General features: G+C 43.8%; 13 non-coding genes and 1 pseudogene across 13 annotated transcripts; all 14 read right to left on the reverse strand.

Moving 5' to 3' along the window:
- Positions 1-1,032: 1,032 nt before the first annotated feature.
- LOC141246699 (U2 spliceosomal RNA) lies at positions 1,033-1,223 on the reverse strand. Its single transcript, XR_012310265.1, has one exon. It is a non-coding gene; the product is annotated as a U2 spliceosomal RNA (small nuclear RNA).
- A 1,115-nt stretch (positions 1,224-2,338) lies between these two features.
- Positions 2,339-2,529, reverse strand: LOC141246700 (U2 spliceosomal RNA). The gene has a single exon (XR_012310266.1). It is a non-coding gene; the product is annotated as a U2 spliceosomal RNA (small nuclear RNA).
- A 1,115-nt stretch (positions 2,530-3,644) lies between these two features.
- Positions 3,645-3,846, reverse strand: LOC141246738 (U2 spliceosomal RNA; annotated as a pseudogene).
- Positions 3,847-10,233: 6,387 nt separating this feature from the next.
- LOC141246701 (U2 spliceosomal RNA) lies at positions 10,234-10,424 on the reverse strand. Its single transcript, XR_012310267.1, has one exon. It is a non-coding gene; the product is annotated as a U2 spliceosomal RNA (small nuclear RNA).
- Positions 10,425-11,538: 1,114 nt separating this feature from the next.
- Positions 11,539-11,729, reverse strand: LOC141246703 (U2 spliceosomal RNA). Its single transcript, XR_012310269.1, has one exon. It is a non-coding gene; the product is annotated as a U2 spliceosomal RNA (small nuclear RNA).
- Positions 11,730-12,844: 1,115 nt separating this feature from the next.
- On the reverse strand, positions 12,845-13,035 carry LOC141246704 (U2 spliceosomal RNA). Its single transcript, XR_012310270.1, has one exon. It is a non-coding gene; the product is annotated as a U2 spliceosomal RNA (small nuclear RNA).
- A 1,115-nt stretch (positions 13,036-14,150) lies between these two features.
- LOC141246705 (U2 spliceosomal RNA) lies at positions 14,151-14,341 on the reverse strand. The gene has a single exon (XR_012310271.1). It is a non-coding gene; the product is annotated as a U2 spliceosomal RNA (small nuclear RNA).
- Positions 14,342-15,456: 1,115 nt separating this feature from the next.
- Positions 15,457-15,647, reverse strand: LOC141246706 (U2 spliceosomal RNA). Its single transcript, XR_012310272.1, has one exon. It is a non-coding gene; the product is annotated as a U2 spliceosomal RNA (small nuclear RNA).
- A 1,115-nt stretch (positions 15,648-16,762) lies between these two features.
- On the reverse strand, positions 16,763-16,953 carry LOC141246735 (U2 spliceosomal RNA). The gene has a single exon (XR_012310300.1). It is a non-coding gene; the product is annotated as a U2 spliceosomal RNA (small nuclear RNA).
- Positions 16,954-18,068: 1,115 nt separating this feature from the next.
- Positions 18,069-18,259, reverse strand: LOC141246707 (U2 spliceosomal RNA). The gene has a single exon (XR_012310273.1). It is a non-coding gene; the product is annotated as a U2 spliceosomal RNA (small nuclear RNA).
- Positions 18,260-19,374: 1,115 nt separating this feature from the next.
- Positions 19,375-19,565, reverse strand: LOC141246708 (U2 spliceosomal RNA). The gene has a single exon (XR_012310274.1). It is a non-coding gene; the product is annotated as a U2 spliceosomal RNA (small nuclear RNA).
- A 1,115-nt stretch (positions 19,566-20,680) lies between these two features.
- On the reverse strand, positions 20,681-20,871 carry LOC141246709 (U2 spliceosomal RNA). Its single transcript, XR_012310275.1, has one exon. It is a non-coding gene; the product is annotated as a U2 spliceosomal RNA (small nuclear RNA).
- Positions 20,872-21,986: 1,115 nt separating this feature from the next.
- On the reverse strand, positions 21,987-22,177 carry LOC141246711 (U2 spliceosomal RNA). The gene has a single exon (XR_012310276.1). It is a non-coding gene; the product is annotated as a U2 spliceosomal RNA (small nuclear RNA).
- A 1,115-nt stretch (positions 22,178-23,292) lies between these two features.
- LOC141246712 (U2 spliceosomal RNA) lies at positions 23,293-23,483 on the reverse strand. The gene has a single exon (XR_012310277.1). It is a non-coding gene; the product is annotated as a U2 spliceosomal RNA (small nuclear RNA).
- Positions 23,484-24,149: the final 666 nt, after the last annotated feature.

Consider the following 24,149-nt stretch of genomic DNA (forward strand, 5'->3'; position numbering starts at 1 on the left):
AGAAGACATGTTGTCAACCTCTAGATCCCTTACATGCCTGCACTTTTCGGCTTGCTGCTGCTGCAATCCACGCGTTTTAGATCTGCATAACTCCACCTCTTTAAACACAGCACCTTCACCCCCTGCTGTTCCCACCCGCCTCAACACCGTTGGAAGGGAGGAGAACCAATTAAGGCGGGGGGTGGGGTGGAACGAGCAGCTGTCTACCCTTAGCAGGAGGGCTCCTGATTACATACCTCTCCTGCTGCTGCTGCTGCTGGCTGTCCAGCAGCAGACTGAAGGTGGCTGCTGCTGTGCACAGGTATATAAAGGCTCAGAGCCTATTATGACACGCGCAGCCAGCGTTCCATTGCCACATTCCATCTACTGCAGGCAGGATACCTGGCTGGCTGAATGTCGCTGAGAAGCTCACAGAGACCGCCATAAGCAACAGTTTAACAGAATGCCACAGACTAATCAACCAAACTTTTTGGGTTGGGTTCTCTTTTATAGTCTGCAGGCATTAAATGAAAGAAGTCAGTGTTCCAGCAGAAGGAGACAACGTTTCAGAAAAGGCATTGTAGCAAACCAAAAAAGAAATTTTAAGCGCAGCAGAGTAACCAGCGCACATACCTGTTAGCTCAGGTGAGTTTAAAAGGCTGCTGTTGATAACAAGGGCATTTGCTAAATAGATGGTGTGTGTGCAACAATATACTGAAAGGTCAATTATATTGTGCAGCTTATCTCACCACCTGTAGTTATTTAGGTGAAAGCTCCAAAATGCTTGCCTAATATGTCTGTTTATCCAAAAGGAAGTAAAAAGGGAGAGCTAGAAAGATAGCATTGCATCACATTACATGGCAATGCAATGCACAGTTGCTGAAGATGAACCAAAATGAGCTTGTAATCTGGCTTCTGCAACTTTGAACATGAAAAATCCAATGAGGAGAAGAAAAGCAAAGCCAAAGAGTCCATCCCAAAATCCGACAAACAAGCAAAATGAACAAAAAACATTGAATTCAATTCTTTCTGATTTTAGAAACTGCATTAAAGAAGGGGTGCACCGGTCCTGGAGATACTGCAATACCAGGTCAATGCGTGGAGTGGACAGAGCAAGCTCTTTTTCCATCTCCCTGTTCTAAAAATCCATTTAATATATGGTCCCCAGATAGGGGACGTATCAGATATTAAACTGATAAGAACAGATACTACACTTGATCTTAGCCAAAAGGCCGAGAAGCGATAACCAGAATTGGTTTCAAACTACGGAGCCACCCAAGGATCCTGAAAAGTCCATTTGTGGAGATGAGCTCCTGGACTCCCGTTAAGAAGACATGTTGTCAACCTCTAGATCCCTTACATGCCTGCACTTTTCGGCTTGCTGCTGCTGCAATCCACGCGTTTTAGATCTGCATAACTCCACCTCTTTAAACACAGCACCTTCACCCCCTGCTGTTCCCACCCGCCTCAACACCGTTGGAAGGGAGGAGAACCAATTAAGGCGGGGGGTGGGGTGGAACGAGCAGCTGTCTACCCTTAGCAGGAGGGCTCCTGATTACATACCTCTCCTGCTGCTGCTGCTGCTGGCTGTCCAGCAGCAGACTGAAGGTGGCTGCTGCTGTGCACAGGTATATAAAGGCTCAGAGCCTATTATGACACGCGCAGCCAGCGTTCCATTGCCACATTCCATCTACTGCAGGCAGGATACCTGGCTGGCTGAATGTCGCTGAGAAGCTCACAGAGACCGCCATAAGCAACAGTTTAACAGAATGCCACAGACTAATCAACCAAACTTTTTGGGTTGGGTTCTCTTTTATAGTCTGCAGGCATTAAATGAAAGAAGTCAGTGTTCCAGCAGAAGGAGACAACGTTTCAGAAAAGGCATTGTAGCAAACCAAAAAAGAAATTTTAAGCGCAGCAGAGTAACCAGCGCACATACCTGTTAGCTCAGGTGAGTTTAAAAGGCTGCTGTTGATAACAAGGGCATTTGCTAAATAGATGGTGTGTGTGCAACAATATACTGAAAGGTCAATTATATTGTGCAGCTTATCTCACCACCTGTAGTTATTTAGGTGAAAGCTCCAAAATGCTTGCCTAATATGTCTGTTTATCCAAAAGGAAGTAAAAAGGGAGAGCTAGAAAGATAGCATTGCATCACATTACATGGCAATGCAATGCACAGTTGCTGAAGATGAACCAAAATGAGCTTGTAATCTGGCTTCTGCAACTTTGAACATGAAAAATCCAATGAGGAGAAGAAAAGCAAAGCCAAAGAGTCCATCCCAAAATCCGACAAACAAGCAAAATGAACAAAAAACATTGAATTCAATTCTTTCTGATTTTAGAAACTGCATTAAAGAAGGGGTGCACCGGTCCTGGAGATACTGCAATACCAGGTCAATGCGTGGAGTGGACAGAGCAAGCTCTTTTTCCATCTCCCTGTTCTAAAAATCCATTTAATATATGGTCCCCAGATAGGGGACGTATCAGATATTAAACTGATAAGAACAGATACTACACTTGATCTTAGCCAAAAGGCCGAGAAGCGATAACCAGAATTGGTTTCAAACTACGGAGCCACCCAAGGATCCTGAAAAGTCCATTTGTGGAGATGAGCTCCTGGACTCCCGTTAAGAAGACATGTTGTCAACCTCTAGATCCCTTACATGCCTGCACTTTTCGGCTTGCTGCTGCTGCAATCCACGCGTTTTAGATCTGCATAACTCCACCTCTTTAAACACAGCACCTTCACTCCCTGCTGTTCCCACCCGCCTCAACACCGTTGGAAGGGAGGAGAACCAATTAAGGCGGGGGGTGGGGTGGAACGAGCAGCTGTCTACCCTTAGCAGGAGGGCTCCTGATTACATACCTCTCCTGCTGCTGCTGCTGCTGGCTGTCCAGCAGCAGACTGAAGGTGGCTGCTGCTGTGCACAGGTATATAAAGGCTCAGAGCCTATTATGACACGCGCAGCCAGCGTTCCATTGCCACATTCCATCTACTGCAGGCAGGATACCTGGCTGGCTGAATGTCGCTGAGAAGCTCACAGAGACCGCCATAAGCAACAGTTTAACAGAATGCCACAGACTAATCAACCAAACTTTTTGGGTTGGGTTCTCTTTTATAGTCTGCAGGCATTAAATGAAAGAAGTCAGTGTTCCAGCAGAAGGAGACAACGTTTCAGAAAAGGCATTGTAGCAAACCAAAAAAGAAATTTTAAGCGCAGCAGAGTAACCAGCGCACATACCTGTTAGCTCAGGTGAGTTTAAAAGGCTGCTGTTGATAACAAGGGCATTTGCTAAATAGATGGTGTGTGTGCAACAATATACTGAAAGGTCAATTATATTGTGCAGCTTATCTCACCACCTGTAGTTATTTAGGTGAAAGCTCCAAAATGCTTGCCTAATATGTCTGTTTATCCAAAAGGAAGTAAAAAGGGAGAGCTAGAAAGATAGCATTGCATCACATTACATGGCAATGCAATGCACAGTTGCTGAAGATGAACCAAAATGAGCTTGTAATCTGGCTTCTGCAACTTTGAACATGAAAAATCCAATGAGGAGAAGAAAAGCAAAGCCAAAGAGTCCATCCCAAAATCCGACAAACAAGCAAAATGAACAAAAAACATTGAATTCAATTCTTTCTGATTTTAGAAACTGCATTAAAGAAGGGGTGCACCGGTCCTGGAGATACTGCAATACCAGGTCAATGCGTGGAGTGGACAGAGCAAGCTCTTTTTCCATCTCCCTGTTCTAAAAATCCATTTAATATATGGTCCCCAGATAGGGGACGTATCAGATATTAAACTGATAAGAACAGATTTTTTTTTTTTTTAATTTGGCTATCCCCCACATGGGGATAAAAACCGTTTATTTAAAATTTAACAAATTACAGAAATAAAACCATTACATCCACATTACACTTTCGGGACTTCAAAGAAAAATAAAAATTCCATCACAGCAAATTTTACAAGACTTCAAATATTCCATAGGTTAAAAAGCCATTTGCCTGCCAACGTTACATTCTTTTTCCTGTCCAATAAATAGTATATGTACATTTCACTTTTACAAAAGGCTAAAACATCATCTACTGGTAACATTTCATGTTTAAAAACAGCAATATTTCTAACATTCCAGAGCGCTATCTTGGCACAATTCACTGTCTTCCACGCCATTATTTTTTGGTCCATTGTTGGGCATTCCAGAAGACCATATAACACTGATGCAAAATTAAAGTCCTTGAGGTCCACCATTTTCTCCAGCAGGGGGATTAATCTTCTCCAGAACTCTTTAGCAAAAGCACAAGTCCATAAAAGATGCTTCACTGTCTCTTCTTTTTGACAACCTTCTCTTGGGCAGATGGCAGACCTCACAAAACCTCTTCTGTACTGGAATGCCCGGCAAGGAAGACAGTGGTGTGCGCAGCTCCAAGACATGTCTTTCTGTACATTAAAAAGATAAGGGGCGTTAATCATTTTCCATATGTGTACAGTTTTGTCATCATCATAACGTTCAATATCACACAACGTCACATCAGTACTAATTTGTTTGAGTAGTGTCTTGCTGTTACATAGATCCCCTGTCTGTTTCTTATTCAAATTAAAATCAAGAATAATTTTCTTTAAAATCTCATAATGTGCAGGTAGGTTAAAAGCATAAGGAAAGGATAAAACCGTTTCAAACCAACCAAACCTTCTCATGAGAAAACCAGTGTTAAAACGCATAAAATAGGAAAGGTAATTATCTTTAAAAAGGGTTTTAAAACAGAAACAGAAAAAATGTATTAAAAGAAACTTATCTAAAACAGGGAAATCTTTCCCACCTTTAACCTTTGGCTTTGTCACAATTTCTCTTTTGAGTTTCTCCATTTTTGAGCCCCAAAAAAAGGTAAAACATACTTTTGTAATTCGTTTCAACAAATTTGTAGGAGGGGGGAACACCAAACTAAGATATAACAGGATAGGTAATATCACCATTTTTACAATCAGAACTTTACCTTCCATTGACAGCTTTCTCATATTCCACATGCAGATTTTCTGATTAATTTTCTGTGCTGCCGCATCCCAGCTATTAAAACCATTATTAGATTCATTAAAAGAAACACCTAAAATAGTAATGGAATCTGTAACTTCAATTGGTACATCATGTAAACTCATCCCCCCGACATTTAAAATATTACATTTAGTAAGATTAATTTTAAAACCGGAAACTGTACAAAAAGACTGAATTTGGCTTATCGTTTTTTGTATTGAAGGTACATCACATCCAAACACTGCTACATCATCCATATAGCTTACAACTTTAACTTGTAGACCGTTCCCTCCGGGTAAGGGTACTCCACATATTTGCTTATCCCGGCGTATTGTACATAAAAGGGGTTCTATAGCACATATAAAAAGCAGGGGGGACAAAGGGCAACCCTGCTTCACCCCTGATTTTAAAACTACCTCTTTTGTTTTAAAACCATTAACTAAAATCTTACTCGTACAATCATTATAAAAAGCTTTAAGAGACAATAAAAACCCACCCGGAATGCCCATTTTTTCTAAAACTTTAAAAAGATAAAAATGAGACACGCGGTCAAAAGCTTTCTCAAAATCCACCGCTAGGATTGACATCTTTGTCTTTCTGGTTTTTACATCTTCAATACAATCTTTCACCAGGTTTAAATTGTCCCAGATACTACGCCCAGGTACCCCGCATACCTGATTTGCATGAATTACTTTATGTATCACCTTTTTCAACCGATTTGCACAGATCTTAGCCATAATTTTGTAATCACTATTTAAAAGAGTTATCGGCCTCCAGTTTTTAAGATCCGTTTTGTCACCTTTTTTGTATAGTAGTGATACCTCACCTTTCTTCCATGAGTTGAGTAAAACCTTATTATTAAAAACTTCGGAAAACAAATTAAACAAATCATCTTTTAAAATATCATAAAAACTTATATAAAACTCTATGGGGATACCATCAGGGCCGGGCACTTTACCATTTTTAAAACTCTTTATGGTTTCTAAAATCTCTTCCTCAACTAGAGGTTGGGATAAAAAACTTTGGGCATCAGCATCTAGGGTGGACTTGATCTCCCCCAGGAAAGTGTGTATTAAATCATGGTCTACAGTTTTTACATTAAAAAGATCATTAAAATAGACATTTACCTTATCCAATATAACGTTGATATTATTATCTCCATCTATGTTATCAATTATTGTTTTCGCCTGTTTGTTTTTCTTAAAAAAATACCTGGAACAAGTCTCATCCTCTTCTACGTGTTTTACCTTTGAACGAAAAATCAGTTCTTTTCCTTTTTGTTCCAACCACTTTGAAATTTCTCCTTTAAGACTCAATATATCATTACCTACATCCAGACCATTGTCTTTGAATTTGTACAATGTCTGTAACCTGATATTAAGAAAATTATAGATCTCAAACTTTTCTTTAGCTTTTTGTATGCTTTTCTTTATAAAGAAATCTTTAATGTTTATTTTCATTCTATCCCACCAGGAGCTAAAAGAAATATTGGGGTTTTTCCTTTTTCTACAGTTTACATAAAACTCAATAAAATCCGATAAAATTTGTGGATCTTTTAAAAGGGACACATTCAATTTCCAAGATTTCTTACCACATTTCTTCTTTCCATTAATCCTCACTCTAAAAGATAAAACCTTGTGATCTGAGAGAATATTAGTTAAAACTTCACATTTCACTGGCAGTATTTTTTCTGAACCTAAAACAAAATCTATCCTGGAGCTACATGTAGAATTGCTCCAGGTGAAACGAGCGTCTATAGGGCTATCCTTGTTACATTCTTTATACACATCAGTTAATTTACAATCATTTATAATATTGCTTAACATTCCAGACGTTTTGTCATAATTTCTACTCACGGAACCGGAGCGTCGGCTTTCGCCTTTTAAAATACAATTAAAATCACCTGCCAGGATAAAAGGTTCAGAAATGTTAATAAATAAAGGTAAAATTTCCAGCATATCAGCCCTTTCATTTTTATCAGGTGACCCATAAAAATTTAAAAACTGCCATCTTGTCCCATCAATAAAAGCCTTAACTAAAAGAATACGACCCGGTAAAATATCTTGGATAAAATCAATAGACACATTTCCCTTAAAAAGTATAGCTACCCCGGCTGATCCGGTTGCATTTGATCCAGACCAGACCGATGGACCATGTTTCCACTCTTCCTTATATTTTTTGTAAGAAATCTTATGAGGGATATGACATTCTTGTAAAAAGAAAACAGAAGCTGTAAAACAGGTTAAAAAATGTAAAACAGTAGCTCTTCTGGTCTTGGATCCTATGCCTCTCACATTGAGGGAAACACCACTAATGTCAGCCATCATAACAAATGGTTAGGAAGAAACAAAAACTGGACTTTACCTATCCGATGGACGGATCAGACCACTTGGACTTTCACCAACGCCCTCTTCTGAATCCACCGTTATCAAAGAGTCTTCATCATCGGAGAAGGAACATTCACTTAAATTAAGACCCGACGCTACTGGGGTGTAGCTCGGAAGGATATTGAGAGAAAGGTTACACTGGGTCTCCATAGGCTGACCATTTAGGTCCTCGTCAGGTGGGTCTCCGAGAGGCTCCGCACTCCCCTGCTGACCCGCAGAGGGTCGTAACACAGGGGCAGGCTGCGCACATGGCGGAGCCTCAGAGTCCCCGGAGGCAGCCAGGTTCGGGGCCCCACCTGGAGCAGCAGAGCCCCGGGACCTCGGGATTCCAGAGTCTACACCCCCGTGAGGGGATGTATCCATCTCCTCCCTATTAGCCACCTCCACGGAACCATTCTTTTTCTTATTATGAGACCTCACCAAATGCCACGTACCGCCCTCGCTCTCGTGAGACCCAGTGGGAATTTTGGGCTCGGTGTCAGCCTTTTGGCGCTCTTTTTTGGCCTTACCGACCGCCCCTTTATGATCTTTCTCAGCCTTCCTTTTAGCCTCCTTATGGTCTTTCAGCCAGCTCCTGGGCTCCTGTGAGTTACCTGTCATTGACTCGGAGGGATTGTTACTAGTTGAAGCGCCCTTATCACCTCCCGAGGCTCCAGGTTGTTGCTCCTCCTCCTGAGGGGTGGTCTGATTGGCCCGTCCATTCCCGGATGTCTTGGACTTCTCCTTTTGTTTTTGTTCATCCTCTCTGAACCTGTGAGGGCAAGAAAAATAGAAATGACCAGGTGTCCGACAAAAAGAGCATTTTTTTTCATTTGGGCACTCCTTTGTGTCATGTTCAGTACTGGCACAATTTCTACAAGTGGCACCACAACTATCCTTAGAGTGCCCATAGAGACCACAATACCTACAGAAAAGTGGCATTCCTGAGAAAAAAAAATCCCCATTAGTTTGCCCTATTTTAAATCGAGCTGGAGGAAGTCTCACACCTCCAGGGAATTTAGGGTCTCTTTCACATTTTACTAAAAACTTCCATTTTGAGGTCCAGATGTTAAACTCATTCAACACTTTCCCAATCAATTTCACACTTTTAAAATAAACTGACAAAAAGGAAATAACCTCTGGTGCTGTTATGAAGGGTGAGAAGATTTTCACAACCACCATCTTTACCTCATCCAGGACGTGCTCGATGATCTGAATCCCTTTTAGACCAGGGCTATTTTCTACCGACTTAACTCTGGACAAAACATCTTTGAAAATACCTTCGCCAGTAAAGGTTACATCATAATCTCCACGTCGAGGATAATCCTGGATAGAAAGGATTTCGTTGGTTCTGACGTGGAGCAGTTTCTCAAGCACGTCCTGGACTACATATCCCAGATTCCGTATATCGGAACCACCAGCCGTAAATCGGACCCTTATGGTGTTCTTAAGCCTCGCATATAGAGGCACGAGGTTGGGGTCAACCTCCATGGTATGGCGCAACAAAATGCAAATTGCAACCGCCTGCAATCTGCGCCTTCAGAGCTTTGAGATAAAGCACCTGAAGGCTGGGGGATCGCTGCCCGTTACCCTAGGACTAATCCCTCTCCCTAATAGCAGCAGGCAGGTGAAGCCCACCGAAGTGGACGATCCTGCCAGGCCAAGGAGAGGGGTACCTGAGTGCCCTTCAACTGAAACCTCCTGCTGTGAAGCACTTGGTCTCAGCCAAAAGGCCGAGAAGCGATAACCAGAATTGGTTTCAAACTACGGAGCCACCCAAGGATCCTGAAAAGTCCATTTGTGGAGATGAGCTCCTGGACTCCCGTTAAGAAGACATGTTGTCAACCTCTAGATCCCTTACATGCCTGCACTTTTCGGCTTGCTGCTGCTGCAATCCACGCGTTTTAGATCTGCATAACTCCACCTCTTTAAACACAGCACCTTCACCCCCTGCTGTTCCCACCCGCCTCAACACCGTTGGAAGGGAGGAGAACCAATTAAGGCGGGGGGTGGGGTGGAACGAGCAGCTGTCTACCCTTAGCAGGAGGGCTCCTGATTACATACCTCTCCTGCTGCTGCTGCTGCTGGCTGTCCAGCAGCAGACTGAAGGTGGCTGCTGCTGTGCACAGGTATATAAAGGCTCAGAGCCTATTATGACACGCGCAGCCAGCGTTCCATTGCCACATTCCATCTACTGCAGGCAGGATACCTGGCTGGCTGAATGTCGCTGAGAAGCTCACAGAGACCGCCATAAGCAACAGTTTAACAGAATGCCACAGACTAATCAACCAAACTTTTTGGGTTGGGTTCTCTTTTATAGTCTGCAGGCATTAAATGAAAGAAGTCAGTGTTCCAGCAGAAGGAGACAACGTTTCAGAAAAGGCATTGTAGCAAACCAAAAAAGAAATTTTAAGCGCAGCAGAGTAACCAGCGCACATACCTGTTAGCTCAGGTGAGTTTAAAAGGCTGCTGTTGATAACAAGGGCATTTGCTAAATAGATGGTGTGTGTGCAACAATATACTGAAAGGTCAATTATATTGTGCAGCTTATCTCACCACCTGTAGTTATTTAGGTGAAAGCTCCAAAATGCTTGCCTAATATGTCTGTTTATCCAAAAGGAAGTAAAAAGGGAGAGCTAGAAAGATAGCATTGCATCACATTACATGGCAATGCAATGCACAGTTGCTGAAGATGAACCAAAATGAGCTTGTAATCTGGCTTCTGCAACTTTGAACATGAAAAATCCAATGAGGAGAAGAAAAGCAAAGCCAAAGAGTCCATCCCAAAATCCGACAAACAAGCAAAATGAACAAAAAACATTGAATTCAATTCTTTCTGATTTTAGAAACTGCATTAAAGAAGGGGTGCACCGGTCCTGGAGATACTGCAATACCAGGTCAATGCGTGGAGTGGACAGAGCAAGCTCTTTTTCCATCTCCCTGTTCTAAAAATCCATTTAATATATGGTCCCCAGATAGGGGACGTATCAGATATTAAACTGATAAGAACAGATACTACACTTGATCTTAGCCAAAAGGCCGAGAAGCGATAACCAGAATTGGTTTCAAACTACGGAGCCACCCAAGGATCCTGAAAAGTCCATTTGTGGAGATGAGCTCCTGGACTCCCGTTAAGAAGACATGTTGTCAACCTCTAGATCCCTTACATGCCTGCATTTTCGGCTTGCTGCTGCTGCAATCCACGCGTTTTAGATCTGCATAACTCCACCTCTTTAAACACAGCACCTTCACCCCCTGCTGTTCCCACCCGCCTCAACACCGTTGGAAGGGAGGAGAACCAATTAAGGCGGGGGGTGGGGTGGAACGAGCAGCTGTCTACCCTTAGCAGGAGGGCTCCTGATTACATACCTCTCCTGCTGCTGCTGCTGCTGGCTGTCCAGCAGCAGACTGAAGGTGGCTGCTGCTGTGCACAGGTATATAAAGGCTCAGAGCCTATTATGACACGCGCAGCCAGCGTTCCATTGCCACATTCCATCTACTGCAGGCAGGATACCTGGCTGGCTGAATGTCGCTGAGAAGCTCACAGAGACCGCCATAAGCAACAGTTTAACAGAATGCCACAGACTAATCAACCAAACTTTTTGGGTTGGGTTCTCTTTTATAGTCTGCAGGCATTAAATGAAAGAAGTCAGTGTTCCAGCAGAAGGAGACAACGTTTCAGAAAAGGCATTGTAGCAAACCAAAAAAGAAATTTTAAGCGCAGCAGAGTAACCAGCGCACATACCTGTTAGCTCAGGTGAGTTTAAAAGGCTGCTGTTGATAACAAGGGCATTTGCTAAATAGATGGTGTGTGTGCAACAATATACTGAAAGGTCAATTATATTGTGCAGCTTATCTCACCACCTGTAGTTATTTAGGTGAAAGCTCCAAAATGCTTGCCTAATATGTCTGTTTATCCAAAAGGAAGTAAAAAGGGAGAGCTAGAAAGATAGCATTGCATCACATTACATGGCAATGCAATGCACAGTTGCTGAAGATGAACCAAAATGAGCTTGTAATCTGGCTTCTGCAACTTTGAACATGAAAAATCCAATGAGGAGAAGAAAAGCAAAGCCAAAGAGTCCATCCCAAAATCCGACAAACAAGCAAAATGAACAAAAAACATTGAATTCAATTCTTTCTGATTTTAGAAACTGCATTAAAGAAGGGGTGCACCGGTCCTGGAGATACTGCAATACCAGGTCAATGCGTGGAGTGGACAGAGCAAGCTCTTTTTCCATCTCCCTGTTCTAAAAATCCATTTAATATATGGTCCCCAGATAGGGGACGTATCAGATATTAAACTGATAAGAACAGATACTACACTTGATCTTAGCCAAAAGGCCGAGAAGCGATAACCAGAATTGGTTTCAAACTACGGAGCCACCCAAGGATCCTGAAAAGTCCATTTGTGGAGATGAGCTCCTGGACTCCCGTTAAGAAGACATGTTGTCAACCTCTAGATCCCTTACATGCCTGCACTTTTCGGCTTGCTGCTGCTGCAATCCACGCGTTTTAGATCTGCATAACTCCACCTCTTTAAACACAGCACCTTCACCCCCTGCTGTTCCCACCCGCCTCAACACCGTTGGAAGGGAGGAGAACCAATTAAGGCGGGGGGTGGGGTGGAACGAGCAGCTGTCTACCCTTAGCAGGAGGGCTCCTGATTACATACCTCTCCTGCTGCTGCTGCTGCTGGCTGTCCAGCAGCAGACTGAAGGTGGCTGCTGCTGTGCACAGGTATATAAAGGCTCAGAGCCTATTATGACACGCGCAGCCAGCGTTCCATTGCCACATTCCATCTACTGCAGGCAGGATACCTGGCTGGCTGAATGTCGCTGAGAAGCTCACAGAGACCGCCATAAGCAACAGTTTAACAGAATGCCACAGACTAATCAACCAAACTTTTTGGGTTGGGTTCTCTTTTATAGTCTGCAGGCATTAAATGAAAGAAGTCAGTGTTCCAGCAGAAGGAGACAACGTTTCAGAAAAGGCATTGTAGCAAACCAAAAAAGAAATTTTAAGCGCAGCAGAGTAACCAGCGCACATACCTGTTAGCTCAGGTGAGTTTAAAAGGCTGCTGTTGATAACAAGGGCATTTGCTAAATAGATGGTGTGTGTGCAACAATATACTGAAAGGTCAATTATATTGTGCAGCTTATCTCACCACCTGTAGTTATTTAGGTGAAAGCTCCAAAATGCTTGCCTAATATGTCTGTTTATCCAAAAGGAAGTAAAAAGGGAGAGCTAGAAAGATAGCATTGCATCACATTACATGGCAATGCAATGCACAGTTGCTGAAGATGAACCAAAATGAGCTTGTAATCTGGCTTCTGCAACTTTGAACATGAAAAATCCAATGAGGAGAAGAAAAGCAAAGCCAAAGAGTCCATCCCAAAATCCGACAAACAAGCAAAATGAACAAAAAACATTGAATTCAATTCTTTCTGATTTTAGAAACTGCATTAAAGAAGGGGTGCACCGGTCCTGGAGATACTGCAATACCAGGTCAATGCGTGGAGTGGACAGAGCAAGCTCTTTTTCCATCTCCCTGTTCTAAAAATCCATTTAATATATGGTCCCCAGATAGGGGACGTATCAGATATTAAACTGATAAGAACAGATACTACACTTGATCTTAGCCAAAAGGCCGAGAAGCGATAACCAGAATTGGTTTCAAACTACGGAGCCACCCAAGGATCCTGAAAAGTCCATTTGTGGAGATGAGCTCCTGGACTCCCGTTAAGAAGACATGTTGTCAACCTCTAGATCCCTTACATGCCTGCACTTTTCGGCTTGCTGCTGCTGCAATCCACGCGTTTTAGATCTGCATAACTCCACCTCTTTAAACACAGCACCTTCACCCCCTGCTGTTCCCACCCGCCTCAACACCGTTGGAAGGGAGGAGAACCAATTAAGGCGGGGGGTGGGGTGGAACGAGCAGCTGTCTACCCTTAGCAGGAGGGCTCCTGATTACATACCTCTCCTGCTGCTGCTGCTGCTGGCTGTCCAGCAGCAGACTGAAGGTGGCTGCTGCTGTGCACAGGTATATAAAGGCTCAGAGCCTATTATGACACGCGCAGCCAGCGTTCCATTGCCACATTCCATCTACTGCAGGCAGGATACCTGGCTGGCTGAATGTCGCTGAGAAGCTCACAGAGACCGCCATAAGCAACAGTTTAACAGAATGCCACAGACTAATCAACCAAACTTTTTGGGTTGGGTTCTCTTTTATAGTCTGCAGGCATTAAATGAAAGAAGTCAGTGTTCCAGCAGAAGGAGACAACGTTTCAGAAAAGGCATTGTAGCAAACCAAAAAAGAAATTTTAAGCGCAGCAGAGTAACCAGCGCACATACCTGTTAGCTCAGGTGAGTTTAAAAGGCTGCTGTTGATAACAAGGGCATTTGCTAAATAGATGGTGTGTGTGCAACAATATACTGAAAGGTCAATTATATTGTGCAGCTTATCTCACCACCTGTAGTTATTTAGGTGAAAGCTCCAAAATGCTTGCCTAATATGTCTGTTTATCCAAAAGGAAGTAAAAAGGGAGAGCTAGAAAGATAGCATTGCATCACATTACATGGCAATGCAATGCACAGTTGCTGAAGATGAACCAAAATGAGCTTGTAATCTGGCTTCTGCAACTTTGAACATGAAAAATCCAATGAGGAGAAGAAAAGCAAAGCCAAAGAGTCCATCCCAAAATCCGACAAACAAGCAAAATGAACAAAAAACATTGAATTCAATTCTTTCTGATTTTAGAAACTGCATTAAAGAAGGGGTGCACCGGTCCTGGAGATACTGCAATACCAGGTCAATGCGTGGAGTGGACAGAGCAAGCTCTTTTTCCATCTCCCTGTTCTAAAAATCCATTTAATATATGGTCCCCAGATAGGGGACGTATCAGATATTAAACTGATAAGAACAGATACTACACTTGATCTTAGCCAAAAGGCCGAGAAGCGATAACCAGAATTGGTTTCAAACTACGGAGCCACCCAAGGATCCTGAAAAGTCCATTTGTGGAGATGAGCTCCTGGACTCCCGTTAAGAAGACATGTTGTCAACCTCTAGATCCCTTACATGCCTGCACTTTTCGGCTTGCTGCTGCTGCAATCCACGCGTTTTAGATCTGCATAACTCCACCTCTTTAAACACAGCACCTTCACCCCCTGCTGTTCCCACCCGCCTCAACACCGTTGGAAGGGAGGAGAACCAATTAAGGCGGGGGGTGGGGTGGAACGAGCAGCTGTCTACCCTTAGCAGGAGGGCTCCTGATTACATACCTCTCCTGCTGCTGCTGCTGCTGGCTGTCCAGCAGCAGACTGAAGGTGGCTGCTGCTGTGCACAGGTATATAAAGGCTCAGAGCCTATTATGACACGCGCAGCCAGCGTTCCATTGCCACATTCCATCTACTGCAGGCAGGATACCTGGCTGGCTGAATGTCGCTGAGAAGCTCACAGAGACCGCCATAAGCAACAGTTTAACAGAATGCCACAGACTAATCAACCAAACTTTTTGGGTTGGGTTCTCTTTTATAGTCTGCAGGCATTAAATGAAAGAAGTCAGTGTTCCAGCAGAAGGAGACAACGTTTCAGAAAAGGCATTGTAGCAAACCAAAAAAGAAATTTTAAGCGCAGCAGAGTAACCAGCGCACATACCTGTTAGCTCAGGTGAGTTTAAAAGGCTGCTGTTGATAACAAGGGCATTTGCTAAATAGATGGTGTGTGTGCAACAATATACTGAAAGGTCAATTATATTGTGCAGCTTATCTCACCACCTGTAGTTATTTAGGTGAAAGCTCCAAAATGCTTGCCTAATATGTCTGTTTATCCAAAAGGAAGTAAAAAGGGAGAGCTAGAAAGATAGCATTGCATCACATTACATGGCAATGCAATGCACAGTTGCTGAAGATGAACCAAAATGAGCTTGTAATCTGGCTTCTGCAACTTTGAACATGAAAAATCCAATGAGGAGAAGAAAAGCAAAGCCAAAGAGTCCATCCCAAAATCCGACAAACAAGCAAAATGAACAAAAAACATTGAATTCAATTCTTTCTGATTTTAGAAACTGCATTAAAGAAGGGGTGCACCGGTCCTGGAGATACTGCAATACCAGGTCAATGCGTGGAGTGGACAGAGCAAGCTCTTTTTCCATCTCCCTGTTCTAAAAATCCATTTAATATATGGTCCCCAGATAGGGGACGTATCAGATATTAAACTGATAAGAACAGATACTACACTTGATCTTAGCCAAAAGGCCGAGAAGCGATAACCAGAATTGGTTTCAAACTACGGAGCCACCCAAGGATCCTGAAAAGTCCATTTGTGGAGATGAGCTCCTGGACTCCCGTTAAGAAGACATGTTGTCAACCTCTAGATCCCTTACATGCCTGCACTTTTCGGCTTGCTGCTGCTGCAATCCACGCGTTTTAGATCTGCATAACTCCACCTCTTTAAACACAGCACCTTCACCCCCTGCTGTTCCCACCCGCCTCAACACCGTTGGAAGGGAGGAGAACCAATTAAGGCGGGGGGTGGGGTGGAACGAGCAGCTGTCTACCCTTAGCAGGAGGGCTCCTGATTACATACCTCTCCTGCTGCTGCTGCTGCTGGCTGTCCAGCAGCAGACTGAAGGTGGCTGCTGCTGTGCACAGGTATATAAAGGCTCAGAGCCTATTATGACACGCGCAGCCAGCGTTCCATTGCCACATTCCATCTACTGCAGGCAGGATACCTGGCTGGCTGAATGTCGCTGAGAAGCTCACAGAGACCGCCATAAGCAACAGTTTAACAGAATGCCACAGACTAATCAACCAAACTTTTTGGGTTGGGTTCTCTTTTATAGTCTGCAGGCATTAAATGAAAGAAGTCAGTGTTCCAGCAGAAGGAGACAACGTTTCAGAAAAGGCATTGTAGCAAACCAAAAAAGAAATTTTAAGCGCAGCAGAGTAACCAGCGCACATACCTGTTAGCTCAGGTGAGTTTAAAAGGCTGCTGTTGATAACAAGGGCATTTGCTAAATAGATGGTGTGTGTGCAACAATATACTGAAAGGTCAATTATATTGTGCAGCTTATCTCACCACCTGTAGTTATTTAGGTGAAAGCTCCAAAATGCTTGCCTAATATGTCTGTTTATCCAAAAGGAAGTAAAAAGGGAGAGCTAGAAAGATAGCATTGCATCACATTACATGGCAATGCAATGCACAGTTGCTGAAGATGAACCAAAATGAGCTTGTAATCTGGCTTCTGCAACTTTGAACATGAAAAATCCAATGAGGAGAAGAAAAGCAAAGCCAAAGAGTCCATCCCAAAATCCGACAAACAAGCAAAATGAACAAAAAACATTGAATTCAATTCTTTCTGATTTTAGAAACTGCATTAAAGAAGGGGTGCACCGGTCCTGGAGATACTGCAATACCAGGTCAATGCGTGGAGTGGACAGAGCAAGCTCTTTTTCCATCTCCCTGTTCTAAAAATCCATTTAATATATGGACCCCAGATAGGGGACGTATCAGATATTAAACTGATAAGAACAGATACTACACTTGATCTTAGCCAAAAGGCCGAGAAGCGATAACCAGAATTGGTTTCAAACTACGGAGCCACCCAAGGATCCTGAAAAGTCCATTTGTGGAGATGAGCTCCTGGACTCCCGTTAAGAAGACATGTTGTCAACCTCTAGATCCCTTACATGCCTGCACTTTTCGGCTTGCTGCTGCTGCAATCCACGCGTTTTAGATCTGCATAACTCCACCTCTTTAAACACAGCACCTTCACCCCCTGCTGTTCCCACCCGCCTCAACACCGTTGGAAGGGAGGAGAACCAATTAAGGCGGGGGGTGGGGTGGAACGAGCAGCTGTCTACCCTTAGCAGGAGGGCTCCTGATTACATACCTCTCCTGCTGCTGCTGCTGCTGGCTGTCCAGCAGCAGACTGAAGGTGGCTGCTGCTGTGCACAGGTATATAAAGGCTCAGAGCCTATTATGACACGCGCAGCCAGCGTTCCATTGCCACATTCCATCTACTGCAGGCAGGATACCTGGCTGGCTGAATGTCGCTGAGAAGCTCACAGAGACCGCCATAAGCAACAGTTTAACAGAATGCCACAGACTAATCAACCAAACTTTTTGGGTTGGGTTCTCTTTTATAGTCTGCAGGCATTAAATGAAAGAAGTCAGTGTTCCAGCAGAAGGAGACAACGTTTCAGAAAAGGCATTGTAGCAAACCAAAAAAGAAATTTTAAGCGCAGCAGAGTAACCAGCGCACATACCTGTTAGCTCAGGTGAGTTTAAAAGGCTGCTGTTGATAACAAGGGCATTTGCTAAATAGATGGTGTGTGTGCAACAATATACTGAAAGGTCAATTATATTGTGCAGCTTATCTCACCACCTGTAGTTATTTAGGTGAAAGCTCCAAAATGCTTGCCTAATATGTCTGTTTATCCAAAAGGAAGTAAAAAGGGAGAGCTAGAAAGATAGCATTGCATCACATTACATGGCAATGCAATGCACAGTTGCTGAAGATGAACCAAAATGAGCTTGTAATCTGGCTTCTGCAACTTTGAACATGAAAAATCCAATGAGGAGAAGAAAAGCAAAGCCAAAGAGTCCATCCCAAAATCCGACAAACAAGCAAAATGAACAAAAAACATTGAATTCAATTCTTTCTGATTTTAGAAACTGCATTAAAGAAGGGGTGCACCGGTCCTGGAGATACTGCAATACCAGGTCAATGCGTGGAGTGGACAGAGCAAGCTCTTTTTCCATCTCCCTGTTCTAAAAATCCATTTAATATATGGTCCCCAGATAGGGGACGTATCAGATATTAAACTGATAAGAACAGATACTACACTTGATCTTAGCCAAAAGGCCGAGAAGCGATAACCAGAATTGGTTTCAAACTACGGAGCCACCCAAGGATCCTGAAAAGTCCATTTGTGGAGATGAGCTCCTGGACTCCCGTTAAGAAGACATGTTGTCAACCTCTAGATCCCTTACATGCCTGCACTTTTCGGCTTGCTGCTGCTGCAATCCACGCGTTTTAGATCTGCATAACTCCACCTCTTTAAACACAGCACCTTCACCCCCTGCTGTTCCCACCCGCCTCAACACCGTTGGAAGGGAGGAGAACCAATTAAGGCGGGGGGTGGGGTGGAACGAGCAGCTGTCTACCCTTAGCAGGAGGGCTCCTGATTACATACCTCTCCTGCTGCTGCTGCTGCTGGCTGTCCAGCAGCAGACTGAAGGTGGCTGCTGCTGTGCACAGGTATATAAAGGCTCAGAGCCTATTATGACACGCGCAGCCAGCGTTCCATTGCCACATTCCATCTACTGCAGGCAGGATACCTGGCTGGCTGAATGTCGCTGAGAAGCTCACAGAGACCGCCATAAGCAACAGTTTAACAGAATGCCACAGACTAATCAACCAAACTTTTTGGGTTGGGTTCTCTTTTATAGTCTGCAGGCATTAAATGAAAGAAGTCAGTGTTCCAGCAGAAGGAGACAACGTTTCAGAAAAGGCATTGTAGCAAACCAAAAAAGAAATTTTAAGCGCAGCAGAGTAACCAGCGCACATACCTGTTAGCTCAGGTGAGTTTAAAAGGCTGCTGTTGATAACAAGGGCATTTGCTAAATAGATGGTGTGTGTGCAACAATATACTGAAAGGTCAATTATATTGTGCAGCTTATCTCACCACCTGTAGTTATTTAGGTGAAAGCTCCAAAATGCTTGCCTAATATGTCTGTTTATCCAAAAGGAAGTAAAAAGGGAGAGCTAGAAAGATAGCATTGCATCACATTACATGGCAATGCAATGCACAGTTGCTGAAGATGAACCAAAATGAGCTTGTAATCTGGCTTCTGCAACTTTGAACATGAAAAATCCAATGAGGAGAAGAAAAGCAAAGCCAAAGAGTCCATCCCAAAATCCGACAAACAAGCAAAATGAACAAAAAACATTGAATTCAATTCTTTCTGATTTTAGAAACTGCATTAAAGAAGGGGTGCACCGGTCCTGGAGATACTGCAATACCAGGTCAATGCGTGGAGTGGACAGAGCAAGCTCTTTTTCCATCTCCCTGTTCTAAAAATCCATTTAATATATGGTCCCCAGATAGGGGACGTATCAGATATTAAACTGATAAGAACAGATACTACACTTGATCTTAGCCAAAAGGCCGAGAAGCGATAACCAGAATTGGTTTCAAACTACGGAGCCACCCAAGGATCCTGAAAAGTCCATTTGTGGAGATGAGCTCCTGGACTCCCGTTAAGAAGACATGTTGTCAACCTCTAGATCCCTTACATGCCTGCACTTTTCGGCTTGCTGCTGCTGCAATCCACGCGTTTTAGATCTGCATAACTCCACCTCTTTAAACACAGCACCTTCACCCCCTGCTGTTCCCACCCGCCTCAACACCGTTGGAAGGGAGGAGAACCAATTAAGGCGGGGGGTGGGGTGGAACGAGCAGCTGTCTACCCTTAGCAGGAGGGCTCCTGATTACATACCTCTCCTGCTGCTGCTGCTGCTGGCTGTCCAGCAGCAGACTGAAGGTGGCTGCTGCTGTGCACAGGTATATAAAGGCTCAGAGCCTATTATGACACGCGCAGCCAGCGTTCCATTGCCACATTCCATCTACTGCAGGCAGGATACCTGGCTGGCTGAATGTCGCTGAGAAGCTCACAGAGACCGCCATAAGCAACAGTTTAACAGAATGCCACAGACTAATCAACCAAACTTTTTGGGTTGGGTTCTCTTTTATAGTCTGCAGGCATTAAATGAAAGAAGTCAGTGTTCCAGCAGAAGGAGACAACGTTTCAGAAAAGGCATTGTAGCAAACCAAAAAAGAAATTTTAAGCGCAGCAGAGTAACCAGCGCACATACCTGTTAGCTCAGGTGAGTTTAAAAGGCTGCTGTTGATAACAAGGGCATTTGCTAAATAGATGGTGTGTGTGCAACAATATACTGAAAGGTCAATTATATTGTGCAGCTTATCTCACCACCTGTAGTTATTTAGGTGAAAGCTCCAAAATGCTTGCCTAATATGTCTGTTTATCCAAAAGGAAGTAAAAAGGGAGAGCTAGAAAGATAGCATTGCATCACATTACATGGCAATGCAATGCACAGTTGCTGAAGATGAACCAAAATGAGCTTGTAATCTGGCTTCTGCAACTTTGAACATGAAAAATCCAATGAGGAGAAGAAAAGCAAAGCCAAAGAGTCCATCCCAAAATCCGACAAACAAGCAAAATGAACAAAAAACATTGAATTCAATTCTTTCTGATTTTAGAAACTGCATTAAAGAAGGGGTGCACCGGTCCTGGAGATACTGCAATACCAGGTCAATGCGTGGAGTGGACAGAGCAAGCTCTTTTTCCATCTCCCTGTTCTAAAAATCCATTTAATATATGGTCCCCAGATAGGGGACGTATCAGATATTAAACTGATAAGAACAGATACTACACTTGATCTTAGCCAAAAGGCCGAGAAGCGATAACCAGAATTGGTTTCAAACTACGGAGCCACCCAAGGATCCTGAAAAGTCCATTTGTGGAGATGAGCTCCTGGACTCCCGTTAAGAAGACATGTTGTCAACCTCTAGATCCCTTACATGCCTGCACTTTTCGGCTTGCTGCTGCTGCAATCCACGCGTTTTAGATCTGCATAACTCCACCTCTTTAAACACAGCACCTTCACCCCCTGCTGTTCCCACCCGCCTCAACACCGTTGGAAGGGAGGAGAACCAATTAAGGCGGGGGGTGGGGTGGAACGAGCAGCTGTCTACCCTTAGCAGGAGGGCTCCTGATTACATACCTCTCCTGCTGCTGCTGCTGCTGGCTGTCCAGCAGCAGACTGAAGGTGGCTGCTGCTGTGCACAGGTATATAAAGGCTCAGAGCCTATTATGACACGCGCAGCCAGCGTTCCATTGCCACATTCCATCTACTGCAGGCAGGATACCTGGCTGGCTGAATGTCGCTGAGAAGCTCACAGAGACCGCCATAAGCAACAGTTTAACAGAATGCCACAGACTAATCAACCAAACTTTTTGGGTTGGGTTCTCTTTTATAGTCTGCAGGCATTAAATGAAAGAAGTCAGTGTTCCAGCAGAAGGAGACAACGTTTCAGAAAAGGCATTGTAGCAAACCAAAAAAGAAATTTTAAGCGCAGCAGAGTAACCAGCGCACATACCTGTTAGCTCAGGTGAGTTTAAAAGGCTGCTGTTGATAACAAGGGCATTTGCTAAATAGATGGTGTGTGTGCAACAATATACTGAAAGGTCAATTATATTGTGCAGCTTATCTCACCACCTGTAGTTATTTAGGTGAAAGCTCCAAAATGCTTGCCTAATATGTCTGTTTATCCAAAAGGAAGTAAAAAGGGAGAGCTAGAAAGATAGCATTGCATCACATTACATGGCAATGCAATGCACAGTTGCTGAAGATGAACCAAAATGAGCTTGTAATCTGGCTTCTGCAACTTTGAACATGAAAAATCCAATGAGGAGAAGAAAAGCAAAGCCAAAGAGTCCATCCCAAAATCCGACAAACAAGCAAAATGAACAAAAAACATTGAATTCAATTCTTTCTGATTTTAGAAACTGCATTAAAGAAGGGGTGCACCGGTCCTGGAGATACTGCAATACCAGGTCAATGCGTGGAGTGGACAGAGCAAGCTCTTTTTCCATCTCCCTGTTCTAAAAATCCATTTAATATATGGTCCCCAGATAGGGGACGTATCAGATATTAAACTGATAAGAACAGATACTACACTTGATCTTAGCCAAAAGGCCGAGAAGCGATAACCAGAATTGGTTTCAAACTACGGAGCCACCCAAGGATCCTGAAAAGTCCATTTGTGGAGATGAGCTCCTGGACTCCCGTTAAGAAGACATGTTGTCAACCTCTAGATCCCTTACATGCCTGCACTTTTCGGCTTGCTGCTGCTGCAATCCACGCGTTTTAGATCTGCATAACTCCACCTCTTTAAACACAGCACCTTCACCCCCTGCTGTTCCCACCCGCCTCAACACCGTTGGAAGGGAGGAGAACCAATTAAGGCGGGGGGTGGGGTGGAACGAGCAGCTGTCTACCCTTAGCAGGAGGGCTCCTGATTACATACCTCTCCTGCTGCTGCTGCTGCTGGCTGTCCAGCAGCAGACTGAAGGTGGCTGCTGCTGTGCACAGGTATATAAAGGCTCAGAGCCTATTATGACACGCGCAGCCAGCGTTCCATTGCCACATTCCATCTACTGCAGGCAGGATACCTGGCTGGCTGAATGTCGCTGAGAAGCTCACAGAGACCGCCATAAGCAACAGTTTAACAGAATGCCACAGACTAATCAACCAAACTTTTTGGGTTGGGTTCTCTTTTATAGTCTGCAGGCATTAAATGAAAGAAGTCAGTGTTCCAGCAGAAGGAGACAACGTTTCAGAAAAGGCATTGTAGCAAACCAAAAAAGAAATTTTAAGCGCAGCAGAGTAACCAGCGCACATACCTGTTAGCTCAGGTGAGTTTAAAAGGCTGCTGTTGATAACAAGGGCATTTGCTAAATAGATGGTGTGTGTGCAACAATATACTGAAAGGTCAATTATATTGTGCAGCTTATCTCACCACCTGTAGTTATTTAGGTGAAAGCTCCAAAATGCTTGCCTAATAAGTCTGTTTATCCAAAAGGAAGTAAAAAGGGAGAGCTAGAAAGATAGCATTGCATCACATTACATGGCAATGCAATGCACAGTTGCTGAAGATGAACCAAAATGAGCTTGTAATCTGGCTTCTGCAACTTTGAACATGAAAAATCCAATGAGGAGAAGAAAAGCAAAGCCAAAGAGTCCATCCCAAAATCCGACAAACAAGCAAAATGAACAAAAAACATTGAATTCAATTCTTTCTGATTTTAGAAACTGCATTAAAGAAGGGGTGCACCGGTCCTGGAGATACTGCAATACCAGGTCAATGCGTGGAGTGGACAGAGCAAGCTCTTTTTCCATCTCCCTGTTCTAAAAATCCATTTAATATATGGTCCCCAGATAGGGGACGTATCAGATATTAAACTGATAAGAACAGATACTACACTTGATCTTAGCCAAAAGGCCGAGAAGCGATAACCAGAATTGGTTTCAAACTACGGAGCCACCCAAGGATCCTGAAAAGTCCATTTGTGGAGATGAGCTCCTGGACTCCCGTTAAGAAGACATGTTGTCAACCTCTAGATCCCTTACATGCCTGCACTTTTCGGCTTGCTGCTGCTGCAATCCACGCGTTTTAGATCTGCATAACTCCACCTCTTTAAACACAGCACCTTCACCCCCTGCTGTTCCCACCCGCCTCAACACCGTTGGAAGGGAGGAGAACCAATTAAGGCGGGGGGTGGGGTGGAACGAGCAGCTGTCTACCCTTAGCAGGAGGGCTCCTGATTACATACCTCTCCTGCTGCTGCTGCTGCTGGCTGTCCAGCAGCAGACTGAAGGTGGCTGCTGCTGTGCACAGGTATATAAAGGCTCAGAGCCTATTATGACACGCGCAGCCAGCGTTCCATTGCCACATTCCATCTACTGCAGGCAGGATACCTGGCTGGCTGAATGTCGCTGAGAAGCTCACAGAGACCGCCATAAGCAACAGTTTAACAGAATGCCACAGACTAATCAACCAAACTTTTTGGGTTGGGTTCTCTTTTATAGTCTGCAGGCATTAAATGAAAGAAGTCAGTGTTCCAGCAGAAGGAGACAACGTTTCAGAAAAGGCATTGTAGCAAACCAAAAAAGAAATTTT

Source organism: Phyllobates terribilis, unplaced genomic scaffold (genome assembly GCF_046119375.1).
Source record: "Phyllobates terribilis strain yellow unplaced genomic scaffold, ASM4611937v1 Scaffold_2615__1_contigs__length_118915, whole genome shotgun sequence".
Lineage (NCBI taxonomy): Eukaryota > Metazoa > Chordata > Amphibia > Anura > Dendrobatidae > Phyllobates > Phyllobates terribilis.